This window comes from Pipistrellus hanaki (genome assembly GCF_964339955.1).
Source record: "Pipistrellus hanaki genome assembly, chromosome: 7".
NCBI classification, from domain to species: Eukaryota; Metazoa; Chordata; class Mammalia; order Chiroptera; family Vespertilionidae; genus Pipistrellus; species Pipistrellus hanaki.
Genome location: NC_140509.1, coordinates 13,903,566 through 13,921,683, shown reverse-complemented (window position 1 = coordinate 13,921,683; position 18,118 = coordinate 13,903,566). Strand labels below are relative to the sequence as shown.

Genomic DNA, 18,118 nt, shown 5'->3' with positions numbered 1-18,118 from the left:
TAAAATTCTGAAGCCTTTCTACTACCATTTTCTAGCTACCATTGTTGCTGTTAACAAGTCTCATTCCATTCTGATCTATGACCCTTTATTATATGATTCCCTTCTCCCGACCTCTCCCAACACACACATACACACACACACCCCTTTCCTGGCTACTTTTGAAACTCTTAGGATCTTTTATCTGTATGTTCTGATATTTTATGATTTGGCTTTTTGCTGTGTACTTTGGTTTATCAGTTCTTGGAAAATTTTTTGAATTATTTCTTTGGTAACTTCTTACTTTCTCTCTCCCTCTTTCTCTCTCTTCCTCTCCATGTCTCTCCCTATGTCTCTTCCTCTGTTTCTGTTTGTCTTTCCCTCCCTCCCTTCCTCCTTTCTTCCCTTCCTTCCTCCCTTTATCCCTCCCTTCCTCCCTCCCTCTTTCCTTCTCTCTTGCTTAAATTGCTGTCACTCAGCTTTCAGCTGGTTGGACCTATTGAAATATTTCTTCAAATTTGTTACTTTTCTATCCCATTTTTCATCCTTTATGGTTTTAGTCTCATTTCTAATAGATTATTCTTAATTTCATTTTTTAAACTTTTCATTTAATTTTTTTAAATTTTTCTAGTCATAATTTTAATTTCCAAAGCTGTTTTTGTTGTTATTTTTTGGATGTTTCTTTCTTTATTTAAAAAAATACTCCTCTGTCTTTTGTGGATGTAATTTCTCATCTCCACAGAATATTTATGGTTCTGTGAAGCTATCTTTTACGCCCCTTTTCTCTGCTTCTTTTGGTTTCCTTTTTGTTCTCTTTGTTTTGGTTTCCATCTTTTATATTACAGGCTCTTCTTATTGTCTGATCATTAAAAAAATAAAATTGAGGTATCAAAATGTGTAGCAGGAAAGTTTTTATTGTATGATGATCAGATGTTGTTATGGCCATTTTTGTGGGGGCATCACAAAAATTTTAGATTGAAAATTTCTCCAAAGAGGAACCTTTTAGTCTTCTGCCCAGGGTTTTTAAACCTGGCTGTGAGTATTTTGTTAGCTGAGTAGGAGGCGGAGTCTGGGATGAGTGTGTCTGTGTGTTTCTTGTAATTTAGTATTTAGTCTGTAGACTTTTCATTAATCTTTCTCTTTTCAGAAGGATGCATCTGACATTCCCCACAACCTCCCACCTGTCCCCCGCCACACTTGGTGTTCAGAAGCACAGACTTTGTCTGAAGTAATTTCCCTAAAGATGAAATCATTCTTTGGCAAGAGTGGTGTATGAATAGTGGCATGACTTGAATGAGGTTGGAAAAGGGATTTGGAGTTCTAATTGCTCCCTGTAGAAACTATAGCGTATTCTGGTTTTCGGTGCCACTGTGCATTCCTGCCTTCAGCTTCTAAACTTTGTATGGTCAGTAGTACTAAATTCTCTGCTTTTTATTGACATCCCTAGAATATCTCAGGACTAGACTTTGTCTCCTTTCTAGCTTCCAAAGTAGTACTAATACACTTGTCAGCTGTTACCTCCTTTCCTTTTTCTTTTGTCCATTTTGTCTTGCTTTAGCATTTTTACCAAGTAAAAGAGTGGCATTTTTACCACTTTAGTTTTCAAGATAGGCCAGAGATAAATGTCATATTAAAGTAGACATCCCATTGACTTTTTAAGGTGGAAAATGTAATGTTTGGATATAGTTTTCTCTACATGATAGAGAAAAATGAATTACGGAGAAACTACAAGCAAATTAAAAGAACAATAATAAGCAAAGATAAATATCTCTAAAGAATGTGTTAGTAAAATTGGAGAATGAGGAAATAATATTTGAATGTTAGTCCAACAAACCAGTTATTTAAATATTCCTACAACTTCGGAAGAATACTATTGTTTGATTCTCATTTCTTATTGATATAAGGATATTGTACAGTTTCTAAGTGGTACATGCCTAAGAGTAGAATTTTCAGATCAGAAACTGTCAAATTGTTTTACGTACAGAGTAGATGTTCTGCACTTTACATTCCCATTAGCAAGGTATGAGAATTCTAGTTCTTGTGCATCCTCATTGGTATGTGCATGCTAGTATGTTTTTTAAATTTTACCATTCTAATAAGTGTTTAGTATCTCATTGTGATTTTATTTTGCATTTCCCTAATGATTAATAATGTTGAGCATCTTTTCAGATGTTCATTTGTCATCATAAATGTTATGTTCAGATGTTTTCCCATTTTTTTTGCTGGATTATTTTTTTTCTTATTTTTGAGTTTTAGTGGTTAATTGTATGTATATTCTGGATACTAGCCCTTGGGCAGTCTTGTGTCTGATGTGTGTAATTTGAAAATATTTTCTTTGAATCTATAATTTGTCTTTTCATTCTTTCAAAATTTTTTGCATGGCAAAATTTTTTAATTTTGATGAAGTTCTATTAATTTTTCTTTCTATATAACATGCATTTGGTATTATATTTAAGAACTCTGGCTATCTGAAAGTCACAGATTTTTTTTGTTTTGTTCAGAGAGTTGGTTGGTTTTCTTGTTTTACATTTAAGTCTATTTTGAATGAATAAGTTGTGAAGTGTCGGGTAAGAGTCACTTCTTTTCTATATGGATGTTCAACTGTTTTAACACTTTGTTTACATGTCTGTCATTTTTTCCCATTGACTTGACTTTGCACTTTTGTGAATAATCACTTAACCATTCTTGTTTGGGATTTATTTCTGGACCCTTTTTCTCTTCCATTGATCTTTGAGACTAGCCTTTTCCTATGATTATATTGCCATGTTTACTTTAAATAATTCTGAAAATCTCTTAAGGTGATTTCTACAACTTTGTTCTTTTACAAAATAGTTTTGGCTGTTCTAGTTTCCTTACCTTTCTGTATGAAATTTAAAATTGGTTTGTCTATGTCTATAAAAATATCCTGATGAGATTTTGATTGATTTGACTTAAATTTCTAGTCAATTTGGGAGAATTGACATCTCAACTATACTGAATCTTCCAATCCATGAACATTGTTACTTCTTTTTTTAAGTTCATTTTTTAGCTCTTTGGAATGTTATAGTTCTCAGTGTACCAGTTTTCCACATATTTTGTTCAATTGATTCCTATGTATTTTATTTTTGTGGAGATATTTTAGATGGTACTGTTTTAAAGAGTTTTTGTGTCCAATTGCTCAATGCTAATAGGTAAAAATCCAATTGCTATTTTTATGGTGAGATATATCCTGTGACTTTGCTAAATAACTCACATTTATTTTAGGGGCTTTTAAATAGATATCTATTTGTAGGTAATTGTCTGCAAATAGGGACAGTCTTATTTTTTAATTGTATGATCTTTCTTTTTGTCCCCTTGCCTCCTCTTTTGTCTTATTGCATTGTCTAGGATTTCTTGTACAATGTTGAATATGAGTGGTTGAGAAGAGACATTTTACCTGTTTCCTGTTTTATTTGGAAAGCATTATCTTTCAACATGAAATGTGATGTTAGCTATAGGTTTTTTGTAGATGTGCTTTATTTCATGGAGGACTTTCCTTTATTTCATGGAGGAATTTCTAGATTGTTGAGAATTTTTATTAGGAAACTGTTAAATTTTAAACTTTTTTGGTATCAACTGATAAAGATCATGTGATTTTTTTTTTCCTTAGTTGTTACTGTGGTAGATTATATTCACTAATATTTAAATGTGATTTACCCTCAGCATTATATTCTTGGGGGTAAATCACACTTGATTGTGATGTATTATTTTTTATGTGTATTGCTGGATTCAATTTGATGATATTTTGTTGAGAATTTTTCCCCTGTGTTCATGAGGGATATTGATATATTATTTTCCTTTTTGTATTTATTTTTTTCCTGGTGTAATGCTGACCCCATAAATGAACTGGAAACTATCTTCTGTTATTTGGGAGAAATTGTGTAGATTTGGTGTTATGCTTTCCTTAAATGTTGGATAGACTTCACCAGTAAAACCATATGAGCCTGGAATTTTTTGGCTGCATGTGCGGGATGGGATTTTAAAGTACACATGTAATATATTTAGTAGATCTATGTTCCAGGGTTTCAGTGACCACCTATACATTCTATGATTCACTGAGACTCATAGTACTCAACATGTAATTGTACTCAGAGCTGATTTATTACAGGTCAGTAAGGTAAAATGATTCAAGGAGAATCTGGAAGCATCAATACTCAAGCTTCAAAGTTTTCCCTATTGAGAGCAGTGGGCACAAAGAACGTACTCTTCCACCAGTGAATTACAGTAATGAATGTGCAGTGTTTCTACCCACAGAAGCCTGCTTAAGATTCAAGGTCCATGGTTTTTATTGAGTGCTGGTCATGTAGGCACACCCTGGGTCTGCCTGATTAGCCACAACTACCAATTTTCAGACCCCACGAAGGAAAGCAGATATTTACCATAAATCACAGTATTGTACAAACAATCTATGCAGGCTGGTATAGCAGGGCTCAGTGCACCAAGCAAGCATAACAACCCTGCTCTATGGATACCACCCTAAAAGGAAAGTTCTGATAATGTTAGCTAAAGGTCAGGTCCACAATCACGCCCTCCTAATCCTAGAAGCTTCAGGCCCACTACATTAACTCTTTCCTGCACAATATTGGACTATTTTAGTCATCTGTTTTTGTTGAGCGAGTTTTGGTAGTTTGTGTGTTTTAAGGAAATGGCCCATTCTAATTTGTCAAAGTTGTGTTCATGGATTTATTTGTAGCATTCCGTTATCATCCAGTATCTGTGAGTTTTGCTGTGATAGTTCCTGCATTTCTGCTTACTTGACCAACTTTCAAAGTAATAGTTTTTGGTTTCATTGATTTCCCTCTATTTCTTTTCTGGTTTCAATTTCATTGATTTTTGCTCTTTATTATATACTAGTAGCCCTGCACACAAATCCACGCACCAGGAGCTCACTGCAGCCCTCCAGTAGCTCTCTGCCCGCTGCCCCGCCCTCCTGAAGCTCCCTGCAGGCCCCTTTCCAGCTTATAGCTTGCTGCCCTGCCCCCTTCTGTAGCTCTCCACTGCCTACTTGTAGCTCGCTGCCCCACCCCTCCTGCTGATCCATGATCAGTCATTATGCTGTCGGTCATTAACGCTTCACATTGTAACTACCATTTGCATATTACATCTTTATTATATAGGATTTCATTTGCTGGCTTATGGTTTACTTCTCATTTCTTATGATGGTATGCTTAGATTGATTTAAGAACTTATATGCATTTAATGCCATAAATTCCCCTCTTATTGCTGTTTTGGTGTATCAAAAAAGCTTTGGTTAGTTGTATTTACATTTTTATATATTTAAAATATTTCTTAATTTCCTTATGACATCCTATGGATTGCTTAGAATTATGTTTTATAATATCTTATTATTTAGATGATTTTCCAGATACCTTTCTTTTATCGATTTTTGGTTCAATTTATTAGAGAACATACTATGTAAGATTTCAGTTTTATATCTCTTTTGTTTTATGACCTTGAATGTGGTCTGTATTGGTGAACTTCCATGTGCACTTGAAAAAAATGTTTATTTTGCTGTTGAGTGTAATATTCTATAAATTCTTTAGGTCAGGTTGTTAAGTGGTATTGTTCAGGTCATAGAAATGTGTCTGATTTTCTATCAACTTGTTGTATTAATTATTTAGATAAGTATGTAGAATTGTCCATCTCTATGTGTAGATTTTTCTATTTCTCTTACCTGTTCAATCAGTATTTGCTTTATGTGTTTGGATGCTTTGTTGATAGGTGCTTACACATTTGAAATCATGTTTTGTGATGAAGTAATGTTCTTTATTTGTTGTAATTTTGTTTTGAAGTCTACTTTCTATGATATTAATTTAGTCACTTATTCTTTTTATATATGTTTTCATGTTATGTCTTTCATCTTTTTACTTTAAACTTATCTCTGTCACTTCAGTTAAGGTGTTTTAAGCCTTTCTTTTTGATGCCTTCATCTTCTTAATGGATTAGGAGGAAACTTGTCTTTTTGTATCCATAAATGAAGTAAAAAGAGATATTTTGGGATTAACTAGGAATTGAGGTTGTTACTAGATTTTTATTTTCATATGTGGTTGTAATTGGATTGCACCACTGGACCACAGTGCCCAGGAAAGTAATAAAAAGAATAAAAAAACTCCTCTGGGAGCAGTTACCAGCTTGTCTGTTCTGAGCCTTGGTTACAGGCTCAGGGTAAAACCCTTTTAGCACTCTTCATCCCTTGGATCTCTAATCCAATAAGCACTGTCAGTTCTCAGGTTCAGGACTGTTTGATGGATAATATGTAGATATTTGGGGGAGAGGTATTGTTTTTGGTAGTAAATAAAGGTAGAAAACTAAAGGTTTCTTCTTCTCTTGGTGCTCTGTCATTTGTAATTTCTTTTACATTACCATTAAGTTAACCATATTAATTCTAGCTCAGAGCCTGTGTCTGCCTTTAAATCTCTTCTCTTCCATCTGCACTCCCATACATTCGGTATCCCAGGAATTAATTTTTCTGGGAATATACTCAAAAATCACAATAATATATCATAATAAAAATATACCTCTCTTTTTGAAAATGCACTTTTAGATTTTCAAATACAAATCTCAGTGTTTGTACATTAATGATATAGGGAAATAATTTTCCTAGTTTTTACTTTGTCTATAATATTTATCAAGGCTTTAAGTTATATATAATCTTTCTTTAGATTACCTCATTTTTTTCAAATGGCTGTAAATACCATTGATATGCTGATGAAAAATTTATATCTTTATTCCACACTATTATCCTGATTTCCAGACTGATATATTCAGTTGCCTGCTTGACATCTTCATTTGGATGTTTAATAATTTAAAACAACATCTTTGTTTCCCTCTACCAAACATTCTTTTATCCCCCATTGTTTTTTTTTTTCCATTTCTGTGTGGTGTCAAACTTCTTAGCACAATTCTTAATTGTTCTTTTTCTCTTATATTCCACATCTACTTTATCAGTAAATCCTCTAACCTGTGCCTTTAAGTTATGCTTAAATCAGGCCACTATTCTTTAACTTAAGGAGCTTTTACTTATAAATATTTCCACCTTTTTTAAGATTCATCAGAGGATAGTGGTTATAATCGTAGCCAAGGAAAGCCAAAGTACTTAGGGTAAAATTCTAGCTGTATAGTATTTTAGTTGTGTGATCTTTGGCATGTTTTCTAACCTCTGTGTGTCTCAGTTTTCTCACTTTAAAATATGGATGCCACACTTATTTCTTTGAGTTGCCATGAGAATTTAAGAATTAATAATATTTACAATATTCTTAGAATAGTGCTACATATTTGTGTAATTAAAAAATATGCATATCTCCCTCAGTTTGTTTTCTTTTTTAAAATCTTTATTGTTCAGATTATTACAGATATTTCTCTTTTCCCCCCCAATAGCTCAACTCCACCCGGTTCCCACCCCACTCCAAGTGTGTCTCCCCCTCCCCCCCCACGCCACTGACCTCCTCCATAGGTGTAAGCTCTTTGTCCAATCTTTTTCCATACTCCTCACAAACCGCGCCCCCCCCCCCCCCGAACTGTCAATCTGCTCCCTTTCCATGCGCCTAATTCTATTATTGGGTCGGCAACTAAGTAATTGCGGATTTTTTAAAAATCAAAGACAATTTTTTCATGGAACTAAATAACTTTATTCTGTAATGTATTGCCCATTTTGATCAATGACCTTTTGCCATCTTTCAGGCAGCATCATAATCCCACGTTCAAAAAACTTCTGGTTTTTATTAGCAAAAAACTGAATCAGGTACGATTTGACATCATCATCATTATTGAAATTTTTACCATTCAAGGAGTTCTGTAAAGATCGAAACAAAAAGTAATCAGATGGTGCAAGGTCAGGACTATATGGTGGATGTGGCAAAACATCCCAACCAAGCCCCATTAATTTTTGCCGAGTGACCAAAGATGTGTGTGGCCTTGCATTGTCATGATGGAATACAACACCTTTTCGATTTGTCAATTCGGGCCGCTTTTCTTCAACTGCATTGTTTAATTTCGTTAGTTGTTCAATGTAGACATCAGAATTGATCGTTCGGTTGGGTGGTAAGAGTTCAAAGTAGACAATTCCTTTGTAATCCCACCAAACTGATAACAAAACCTTCTTTTGATGAATATCAGCTTTTGATGTTGTTTGAGTTGGTTCACCTGGCCTGCTCCACGATCTTTTCCGCTTGATATTGTTGTAAACAACCCATTTTTCATCGCCAGTTATCAGTCGTTTTAAAAATGGATCATTTTCATTACGTTTCTTTAGCAAATCGCAGCTGCTAATGCGTTGCGTTAACTGTGATTCTTTCAGTTCGTGAGGAACCCATGTATCGAGTTTTTGAACATAGCCAAGTTGTTTTAAGTGATTTTCAATGCATGTATGTGATACATGAAGCTTCTCTGCAATCTCACGTGTTGTACTGTGACAGTCCGAATCGATTATTGCTTTGATTAGGGCGTCATCAACTTCAACTGGACGACCAGAGCGTTTTTCATCTTTGAGTGAAAAATCACCAGAACGAAATTTGGCAAACCAATTTTGACACTGCCATTCTTTTAAGGCTTCGTCACCATAAACAGCACATAATTTTTATGAGCTTGCGATGCGTTTTTCCCTTTGCGGAAATAAAAAAGCAAAATATGACGAAAATGTTCCTTTTGATTTTCCATTTTTCAATGAACGCCAAACGAAAACTACAAAACAGATCAAAAAACTTTTTTTTACTGATTAACAGCTGAATAGCCAACTATCAAATAACAAAATGTGTTTTACATTTGTACTACGTCTGCAAACCTAAAAATTCAACTGAAGCCATATATGTGTGAAACCCGCAATTACTTAGTTGCCGACCACATTCACCAGTCTGTTCTGTTCACCAGGTTTTTTATTCATTTGATTTTTAGATTCACTTGTTGATAGATATGTATTTGTTGTCACTTTGTTGTTCATAATTTTTTATTTTTGCCTTTTTCTTCTTCCTCTTCTTATAGAATACCTTTCAGCATTTTATATTATAATATTGATTTGGTAGTGATGAACTCCTTTAGCTTTTACTTATCTGTGAAGCTCTTTATCTGACCTTCAATTCTAAATTATATCTTTTCTGGGTAGAGTAATCTTGGTTGTAGGTTCTTGCTATTCATCACTTTGTGTATTTCTTGCCACTCCCTTCTTGCCTGCATAAGTTTCTGTTGAGAAATCAGCTGACAGTTGTATAGGTACTCCCTTATAGGTAACTAACTGTTTTTCTCTTGCTGGTTTTAATATTCTCTTTTTGTTTTTTGCCCTTTGCATTTTAATTATGATGTGTTCTTCTTTGGATTCCTCTTGTTTGGGTTTCTCTGTGCTTCCTGGACTCGTAAGACTATTTCTTTCATGAGGTAGGGGAGGTTTTCTGTCATTATTTCTTCAAATAGGTTTTCAATATCTTGCTCTCTTTCTTCTTCTGGCACTCCTGTAATTCAGATGTTGGTACACTTGAAGTTGTCCCAGAGGCTCCTTACACTGTCTTCATATTTTTGGATTCTTTTTGCTTTTCCGGTTGGGTGTTTTTTGCTTCTTCGTATTTCAAATCTTTGACTTGATTCTTGGGATCCTCTAGTCTGCTGTTGAATCTGTGTATATTATTCTGTATCTCAGTCAGAGTATGTTTAATTTCTGATTGTTCCTTTTTAAGATCCTTGAGGGTCTCACTAAATTTCTCAGGTTTCTAGAAGGTTCTTGAGTAACCTTATAACTGTGGTTTTAAACTCTATATCCATTATTTTGCTTTCATCCATTTCTTTCATTTGTAACTTGTTTCTTTGTTTCCACATTTTGGCTGCTTCCCTGTATTTGTTTCTATGTACTGGGTAGCTGCTAAGTCTCCTTGAGTTGATAGAGTGGCCTTGTGTAGTAGGTGTCCTATAGGGCCCAGTGGCTCAGCCTCCCCAATCACCTGAGGTGGACACTCTTGGTGCACCCTTTTGTGGGTTGTTTGAACTGTCTTGTTGTAATTAGTTCTTGATTGCTGTTGGTATCACTGTGAGGAATTGACCTCCAGGCCAATTGGCTGTGATGACAAGCTGTGTCTACACTGGAAGATCTGTTGTGCAGGAAGCAATCAGTAGATATATCTCTCTTACATTGGTGTTTCTCTCTCTCTCTATCTCCCCCTCTTTTTCTTTTCATTTCTTTCCTTCTCTCACCCTTCCTTCCACTCTCTGAAAAAACCAATGGGGAGAAAAATCCTTGGGTGACGATTAACAAAAAATAAATTGAAAACTTTTGATCATCCAAGGACCATTATCATGAGAGTGAAAATATTTGCAAGTCATATGTATGATAAGGAGCTAATATCCAGAATATTTCAAGAGTTTCTACAACTGAACAACAAAGAACTCAATTATAAATGGATGAAGGATTTGATATAACATTTCTCCCAAGAACATATATAGGAGGCCATTAAGAATATGAAAAGATGCTCAACATCTCTAATTTTCAGAGAAAAACAAATCAAAACCACAACAAGTTACCACTTCATATCCATTAAAAGGTCTATTATTCTATATAATAATCCTATACAATAATGTAATATGCAAATTGACCATCACTCCATACAAGATGACTGCCACAAAATGGCCAGCAGGGGAGGGCAGTTGTGGGCGATCAGGCCTGCAGGGTAAAGCAGTTGGGGGTGACCAGGCCTGCATGGGAGGGAAATTTTGAGCAACCTGGCCTGCAGGAGAGAGCAGTTGGGGGGGATCAGACCTGCAGGGGAGGGCAGTTGGGAGGGGGCAGGCCTGCAAGGGAGGGCAGTTGGTGGGTGGTGGGGGAGACCAGGCCTGTAGGGGAGGGCAGTTAGGGACAAACAGGCTGGCAGGGAAGCAGTTAGGCATCAATCAGGCTGGCAGAGCAGTTAGGGGTTGATCAGGCAGGCAGGTGAGTGGTTGGGAGCCAGCAGTCCTGGATTGTGTCAGGGATGTCAGACATACCTCGAGGAGTCCCAGATTGGAGAGGGTACAGGCTGGGCTGAGGAACACGCACCCCTTGCCCCCATGCACGAATTTCATGCACCAGGCCTCTAGTAAAAAATAAAAATCACATAAAATAGCAAGCTTTGGTGAGATGTGGAAAAATTGGAATGCTTATGCATTGCTGATACAAATGTAAAATAATGCAGTTGGTCTGGAAAACTATGTGGTGGTTCCTCAAACATTAAAAATAAACTACTGTTTATAAGAAGTTACTCCTTTTCCCTAATACTATTTGGGTAAGTATCTGCAAACTTGCTTCTCAGTAATACTACTTGAGCCTTCCACAATTCCGAAGACAATGTATTTTGGATTTTGATACTTTGAATGAAAAGAAAGACATTTATAAAGAGAATGTAGTTGGTTATTTACCAATATTGTAAGCTTTTAAGATATAACTATAACTATATGGAGGGGGTCTTTAATTTTTAACTAATTAGTTTAAAATGTAGCATCATTAAAATTTTTATATTGGTTCTGAAACATCTGTTTGAACTTAATTTCCCCCTTTAACAGCAATTAAAACATTTATTTATAATTTTATATAAAGCCTTTGTTGATCTCTGGAATGGGTTTTTTTCTTAGGATTAATTTTAATTTCTTTTCCTTCTTGCTTTATGATCTAAGATAATATCTGTGTTCTTTTTCTTAAATCTAAAAATAATTTCCAAGGGAGGGAATCTCACATTTGGGAGATTTGGACAGAATTTGGCAAAATGTCAGGTTTATTTTTGTGGTTATATTTTATTACATATTGAACTATTGAATCACATTGAACTATTTCTACTAGTTTTAAGAACATGAGACTATACAGTTTTATACAAATCCGTTATACCCTAGAGGAGTCTCTAATCAGCAGAGATCTCCTTGGAAATTTTATTATTTAAATAAAGAAAATTATAAATTGATATAAAGGTAGTAATTGATATCTAGTTAAATATTTTTATACTTTCAAAGTCTTCATGTTTAATAATGGTAAGTTGTTACATGGCAGGAATAGTGATTATATTAGGTAAATGAAGAAAATAAAAAATGTTTAGACTTTTTATGGTTATTAGAACATCATAGTTGATTTAGAATTTGGCACATATGTAGTGAATATCTTTCAAGCACTGCTCAACCATATTTTTTCAACAATAAAAATTTGAGATTGTGTGCATATAATTTTATTCAGTACCATAGCAGCTATTTTGAGTGTAATTTATAGATTCAGTCAAACTGTTCTGAAAGGTTTACTGCTGGAAGGTAAACCATTCCCCTTTAGAGTAGCTGTTGGATAGTGCGGTGGCAAAGAATTCGGGTTTAGAGTCACTCTGGACATGGTTGGAGGGTTGACCACTTACCAGTTCGTGCGTTCTTGGAATACTTGAGGTGTTTGGGATTCAGTTTTTCATATTCAAAATGTGGCTGAGAATATATCAACAAAAGAGGCTGTTTGGAAAGATGCAATGGCCTAACACATGTAAAGTATTTAGAGTGCCATCTATGTTTGGAACATAGTGATACTCAGTACATGTCAAATATTGTTATTTTTGTTATGGTGTTCCAGTATAGCAGAATTCATAGCTCATATTTATATCTCATTCCATGTATTACATGCTAAGTAGACAGTATCACCTCTCAGAATGAAAAATCCAGCTCACTCAGAAACCTGTTTTTTCAATGTAAGCTGATTTATAGTTCTCCTAGGGGAAATAATAAGTTTAAAGGCTTTTATCCTGCTGGGACACACACTGTCCCAAGGAGTTCATTAGGAAAAAGTAACTTCAGTGAATATGATTATTGCAATAATAGTAAGTAAAATAATAAAAATAAGTAAAAAATAAAATGATAAATAACAGAAACCAGTAATAAGTAACTTTCTCTCTTTAAATTCATAACTTTTATAAAACAGGAGGCCATAATTTTTATTTTACATGTGATTTAAAAATGTTATTATTCTTTTTGGAAATTTTAAAGTGTTTGTTAATTTGTTCAAATAAAATATTTTTATGCAGGATTATTCTTTATAATGTCATAAACTCAATAATCTTGGTGTAATTTAATCACAACGAATTTAGTATTGGAAGATGTTTAGAAAGGGTTTGCAAGTAAAATGGAACCATTAAAGATGTGTGTGTGTATGAGAGAGAGAGAGAGAGAGAGAGAGAGAGAGAGAGAGAGAGAGAGAGAGAGATTGAGATTTATTATAAAGAAATGGGCTCATATGATTATGGAGGTTGGCAAGTAAGGCTAGAAGCTGCTGTAGAATCAGGATAGGTGATGTTTCAGTTTGGAGGCTCTCAGACGGGAAGAGCCTGTGTTCCAGTAAGAATTCTCTATTTGCTGGGCAGGCAGCCTTTTGTTCCATGTCGGGCTTCACCCACATTGTGGAGGACACTGCTTTTTTCATTTCGATGATTTGCAAGTTAATCTCGTCCAACAATACCTTCAAAACAAAACAAAACAAAACAAAACAAAACAAAAAACACGCAGAATATTTAACTGACTATCTGATCCTTCCTGGCTTAAACTGACACTTGAGACCAGCTGGAGGATGACTTAGCCATAGAGGTTACTCCTTCATATGTACTATTGCCATGGCTATTCTATTACTGTGTGTTTTCAAATTCTCTATTTTCAAATTGTCAAAGATTTAGTATGTACTTTGAGTGTAAATATGAAGTTGTGCTTTAGTTTTTCTTTTCTGTCCTTATTTTGAGAAAAGTGAGATATAAAAATTAGTTATTTTTACTTTTTTGGATTATATTTATCATTCTCACCAACTTCCCACCATCCCATTTGAAAACATTATCTGTGTTACTCTAAAGTGCTTTATAGCCTCAGTTTGTTTTTTTAATTTGTCTTGGTAGACAAAAAGTTAAATTAAGCTATTACTGTCACTGCTTAGTGAAGTAGCCACACTCAAGTTTTTACCTTTATTTCCTGCCTTTGTTTCTTGCTATTCATAGCACAAAGCTGCCAGGTAGCTCTGGGTATCCTATATCTCTGGAAATGCAACACGTGTTGGTCCATCTTTTTTTTTTACCTAATAAATTTTGCATCTGAAACATAAAATGGAAAATGAAACCCAAGTATAAATACTCATTTACTTGGGAAGCTTGTACAACTAGCAGCAAAAGCTAATCATTGAAGTTGGATGAATTTTATGTTTTATGAGAAGTATCTTATCATTTGTGTATTTTCAAGGCTGAGATGTAGAATTATGTTAAATAAGTTAAACACTGTTGTGAAGGGATAAGCATGCATACTTCATAGGGTTAAGAAATTCATTAAATTAATGAATATTATAAGTGGTGAATTTCTGAGACTAGATTTTTTCCTTAGGATATATAATACAAATAATTTTTGTAACTATTTTAATTTTAGAAATTTGGTTATAAAGACATCTTTGTAATCTCTACTCATTGCATTGCCTTTTAAATATAATTAAAGCAAGAACATATTTTTATGATGCTAAACCGTTGCTCCCACCCGCTGACAGTGCCGAAGCAATTGGGACTGGCACCAGGCTCCAGCAGCAGGTGTGAGTGGCGGCTCTAGCACCAGCTGCTGGTGTTAGTGGGGCACCCCCACTCACCTACTCACCATCCCACTGCAGCTAATGCCTGTCATGTTCCCCACGTGCTCTCTGTTGGTCAGCACATGTCATAATGACCGGTTGTTCAGTTTGGTTCCTTTGTTTGGTCTATTTGCATATTAGCCTCTTATTATATAGGATAATGTTGCCCACCAATTTACATTATAAATGAAAGATAGAAATATTTTTCATGTAAAATACTACTAGTGTTGATTTTTAATAAAGGTTTTGGGGTTTCTTAGATTAATTGGAGCTCTTACTTAGACAATATACCTATAAAGGTGATGGCTGTTAATTTTGTATATAGTTACATATGAATTTTGAAGTAAGTTAGGATTATATAAATTGTTTATGTGAAAGTGTTATAGGCAATAGGGCTTTGGTTCTTGACATAGTCCCGGAAAGTTCTCCCAATGTGAATCCAGGTGATTTTGAGAGTACATTTATTAAAGCTGGGGACAGTGAAACAAGAGAAGGGCTTAACGTAGAAGAGGCAATGCATAGCCACAGGAGTGAGCCTCGGTGTGGCTGCCTTGGCCCTTTAGAAAGCCACAGAGACAGAAGTGAGGCTGGTGTGCTGCATGGACTCAGGAAGCAAGTTACTGAGGCAAAAGAAAGGTCATTGGAGAAAGAAAACAAAGATACAAGTCTTAGCAAAGGAGTGGGAGGAAGGCATAGGTGCGAGAGGGAGAGGGAAAAAAAAGAAAGAACCAGAATGGTGGGTCTTTTGTCTAAAGGGTTTTTATCTGTTTTTTTAAGGCAGGAATTTTAGGGGAACTTTCAGAGGAGGATCTCAATAGAATATTCATCAGCTTTCCAGGTGTGTCCTTTCAGGGTCCTGGTCATTACTGATTGGTTGGCACTAGGGTATGGGGTCATCAGTCATTGTGTCTGGTCCTGATGCCAGCCATTGCATGGCTTCATCTGGCTTTGCTGTGTTTCTGTGCCTGGAGCTGAAATACAACCGAGGCCTAGAGGTTATCTATACTTTGTCCAAAACTCTGTGGTCCACAGACTGGAGGCTTTGTTTCTAAGATTATTTGATTATGTGTGCTTATCCCCCATTTCCCCCCTCAACCCCCCCCACTCATGCCTTCACCCCCCTGTGCTAATGGAAACCTCACTGTCCCGAGGGATTAATGATTAAGGGAATCATCCTGCAAGGGAGAAGGAGGCAGGTGAGTCAAAACACTGGATTGGGCCAGTTTGAGTCAGCCATCTATCTCAGTTTCTCCATTCCACTTGCCAAGGAATTTTCCTAGCTGCTTACTCTACTGGTTCAAGCAGTTTTATAAACAGATACTATTGACTATCTTTAAAGCTCTCATGAATGTATTTTTTTCTTTCTGCATATTCACAAACATCTGCAATGGAATAACATCTAGTCTTTAATAGAGCAAGTTAATAGAATAAATTAATCATTAGACAAAAGTTTCTGTATTTCTTTCTTATAATGCTGATTTCCTTTCATTAGCTTTTACTATAGTTAGTTTTTTTTCAATGTGGCAATCAAAACACTTTTTTTTGGCATAATTTTTACTTTTTCTTCATTTTTATATCATTTTTCCTGTTTTTTCACTCCTCTATAACTGCATGGATTTGGAATGTGTGTGGTCAGATATTTAAATGTTTTTCATAAGGTGTTGTAGAAAACCCATTTCTTCCTCCTGAGCTGTTATGTACTTGGGTGGTCACTGAATCTTTTGATACTATAAGCTGTGAGCTATGCTTGCTTATTTGTACATTATTTTATTGTTTAAAATTACTTCCTAGAGTTAATTGCTTTCAGTCTATAGACTTTCCCCCCCACAAATCTCAAGTCTTTTGGATGTTATTAACTTGATAAGATTGTTTACATTATTGACTTGGTTGTCACCTTTGAGTGTAAATTTATGTAAATTTAAATGAGTTAGAAACTTATAAATAAATCCTCTTTAGTGCCAACTTCAGTGTTCTCCATGGTATAGCATAAAAATTTAAGAAATCTCTAGGTTAAAATGATAGAAAGTTTGTACTAAAGACTATTGCTTTAATTGTGAATTTGGAGTAATGTTTGACTGAGCCTAAAAATCTTTCTAGTGATGCAGGAAGATTTTTTTTTGCTAAAAGGATTCAGGATGATTTTTTTTTTTTCTTTTCTACATTACACACATACTTGATGTGTTTCAGAAATTATCTTTATAATCAGAAAGATGAATCAAACTATTTTTATTTGCAACCAAAGACAAAATTTTTGTAAACTTTGTGCTGTGTTATGGACATCTTTCTATGTCAGTACTTACAGTTTCCTTTGTTATTTTTATATCTGCATGGTCCTATTATTTATTCTGGTAGTTTCTGTTAATAAACATTTATAATGTTCCCAGCTTTTATTTTTTTTATTTTTTTTTTTTTTATTTATTTTATTTATTTATTTATTTTCAAATCAATCTTTATTGTTCATATTATTACAAAGGTTCCTCATTTCTTCCCCCCTCCACCAGGTTCCCACCCCACCCTCCGCCCCCTCCCCATCCCCCATTGTCCTCATCCATAGGTGCACAGTTTATGTTCAGTCTCTTCCTCCCTCCCTTTCCCCGATAGTAAATCCCTTTTCAGATAGTAAATCTGTTACTTAGCATTATCTCATATCAATAATACCTCCACATGCCCAATGATACACTTCACACAAAAGACATTTCCAAATAGGTCAACCAGCCTCATCCAGGCCCCACCCAAGGCACTTACAGATCAACACCCCAGCGCTATACTAACTCAACACATCCAGATCTAAGCCTTCATCACTTGATTCAGCAGACCCTCAAGTTCCCGCAAAAGTTTCCAGCCATGTCTGAGAGGCAGCCGTGGGCAGGTACAGGCGAGGAGCGAGCTGTTTCGGGCCTGGCTGCTCCGGGCCTGGCCTCTGTTGCTCTGGTTCGTTCCACAACCAGCTGCTCCGGGTCTGGTCACTGCCGCTCCCGACCTAGTTGCTCTGGACTTGGCTGTTGCTGCTACAGGCCTGGCCGCACCCGACCCGGCTGCTCTGGGACCGGTTGCTCCGGTCCCGGCCGCTCCGGGCCGCTCCGGGCCTGGCCGCTCCCAGCCTGGCAGCCGCTGCTCCGGGCCTGGCCGCACCAGACCCGGCTGCTCCGGGCCTGGCCGCTCCCAGCCTGGCAGCCGCTGCTCCGGGCCTGGCCGCTCCCAGCCTGGCAGCTGTTGCTCCGGGCCTGGCCGTACAAGACCCGGCTGCTCCGGGCCTGGCCGCTCCCAGCCTGGCAGTCGCTGCTCCGGGCCTGGCCGCACCAGACCCGGCTGCTCCGGGCCTGGCCGCTCCCAGCCTGGCAGCCGCTGCTCCGGGCCTGGCCGCACCAGACCCGGCTGCTCCGGGCCTGGCCGCTCCCAGCCTGGCAGCCGCTTCTCCAGGCCTGGCCACTCCCAGCCTGGCAGCCACTGCTCCGGGCCTGGCCGCACCAGACCCGGCTGCTCCAGGCCTGGCCGCTCCCAGCCTGGCAGCCGCTGCTCCGGGCCTGGCCGCTCCCAGCCTGGCAGCCACTGCTCCTGGCCTGG

The 18,118-nt window shown here is 36.7% G+C and overlaps 1 protein-coding gene across 4 annotated transcripts in view; it reads left to right on the top strand.

Moving 5' to 3' along the window:
- SUPT3H (SPT3 homolog, SAGA and STAGA complex component) overlaps positions 1 to 18,118 on the top strand; it is a 390,182-nt gene that overhangs the window by 85,947 nt on the left and 286,117 nt on the right. The window contains exon 2 of one of the 4 annotated variants that reach the window (XM_084889816.1): positions 15,332 to 15,392. The exons of the other annotated variants lie outside the window; for them this stretch is intronic. The gene's annotated coding sequence lies outside the window, so the exon portion shown is untranslated. The remainder of the gene's footprint in view (positions 1 to 15,331; positions 15,393 to 18,118) is intronic. 4 annotated transcript variants of the gene reach the window in all.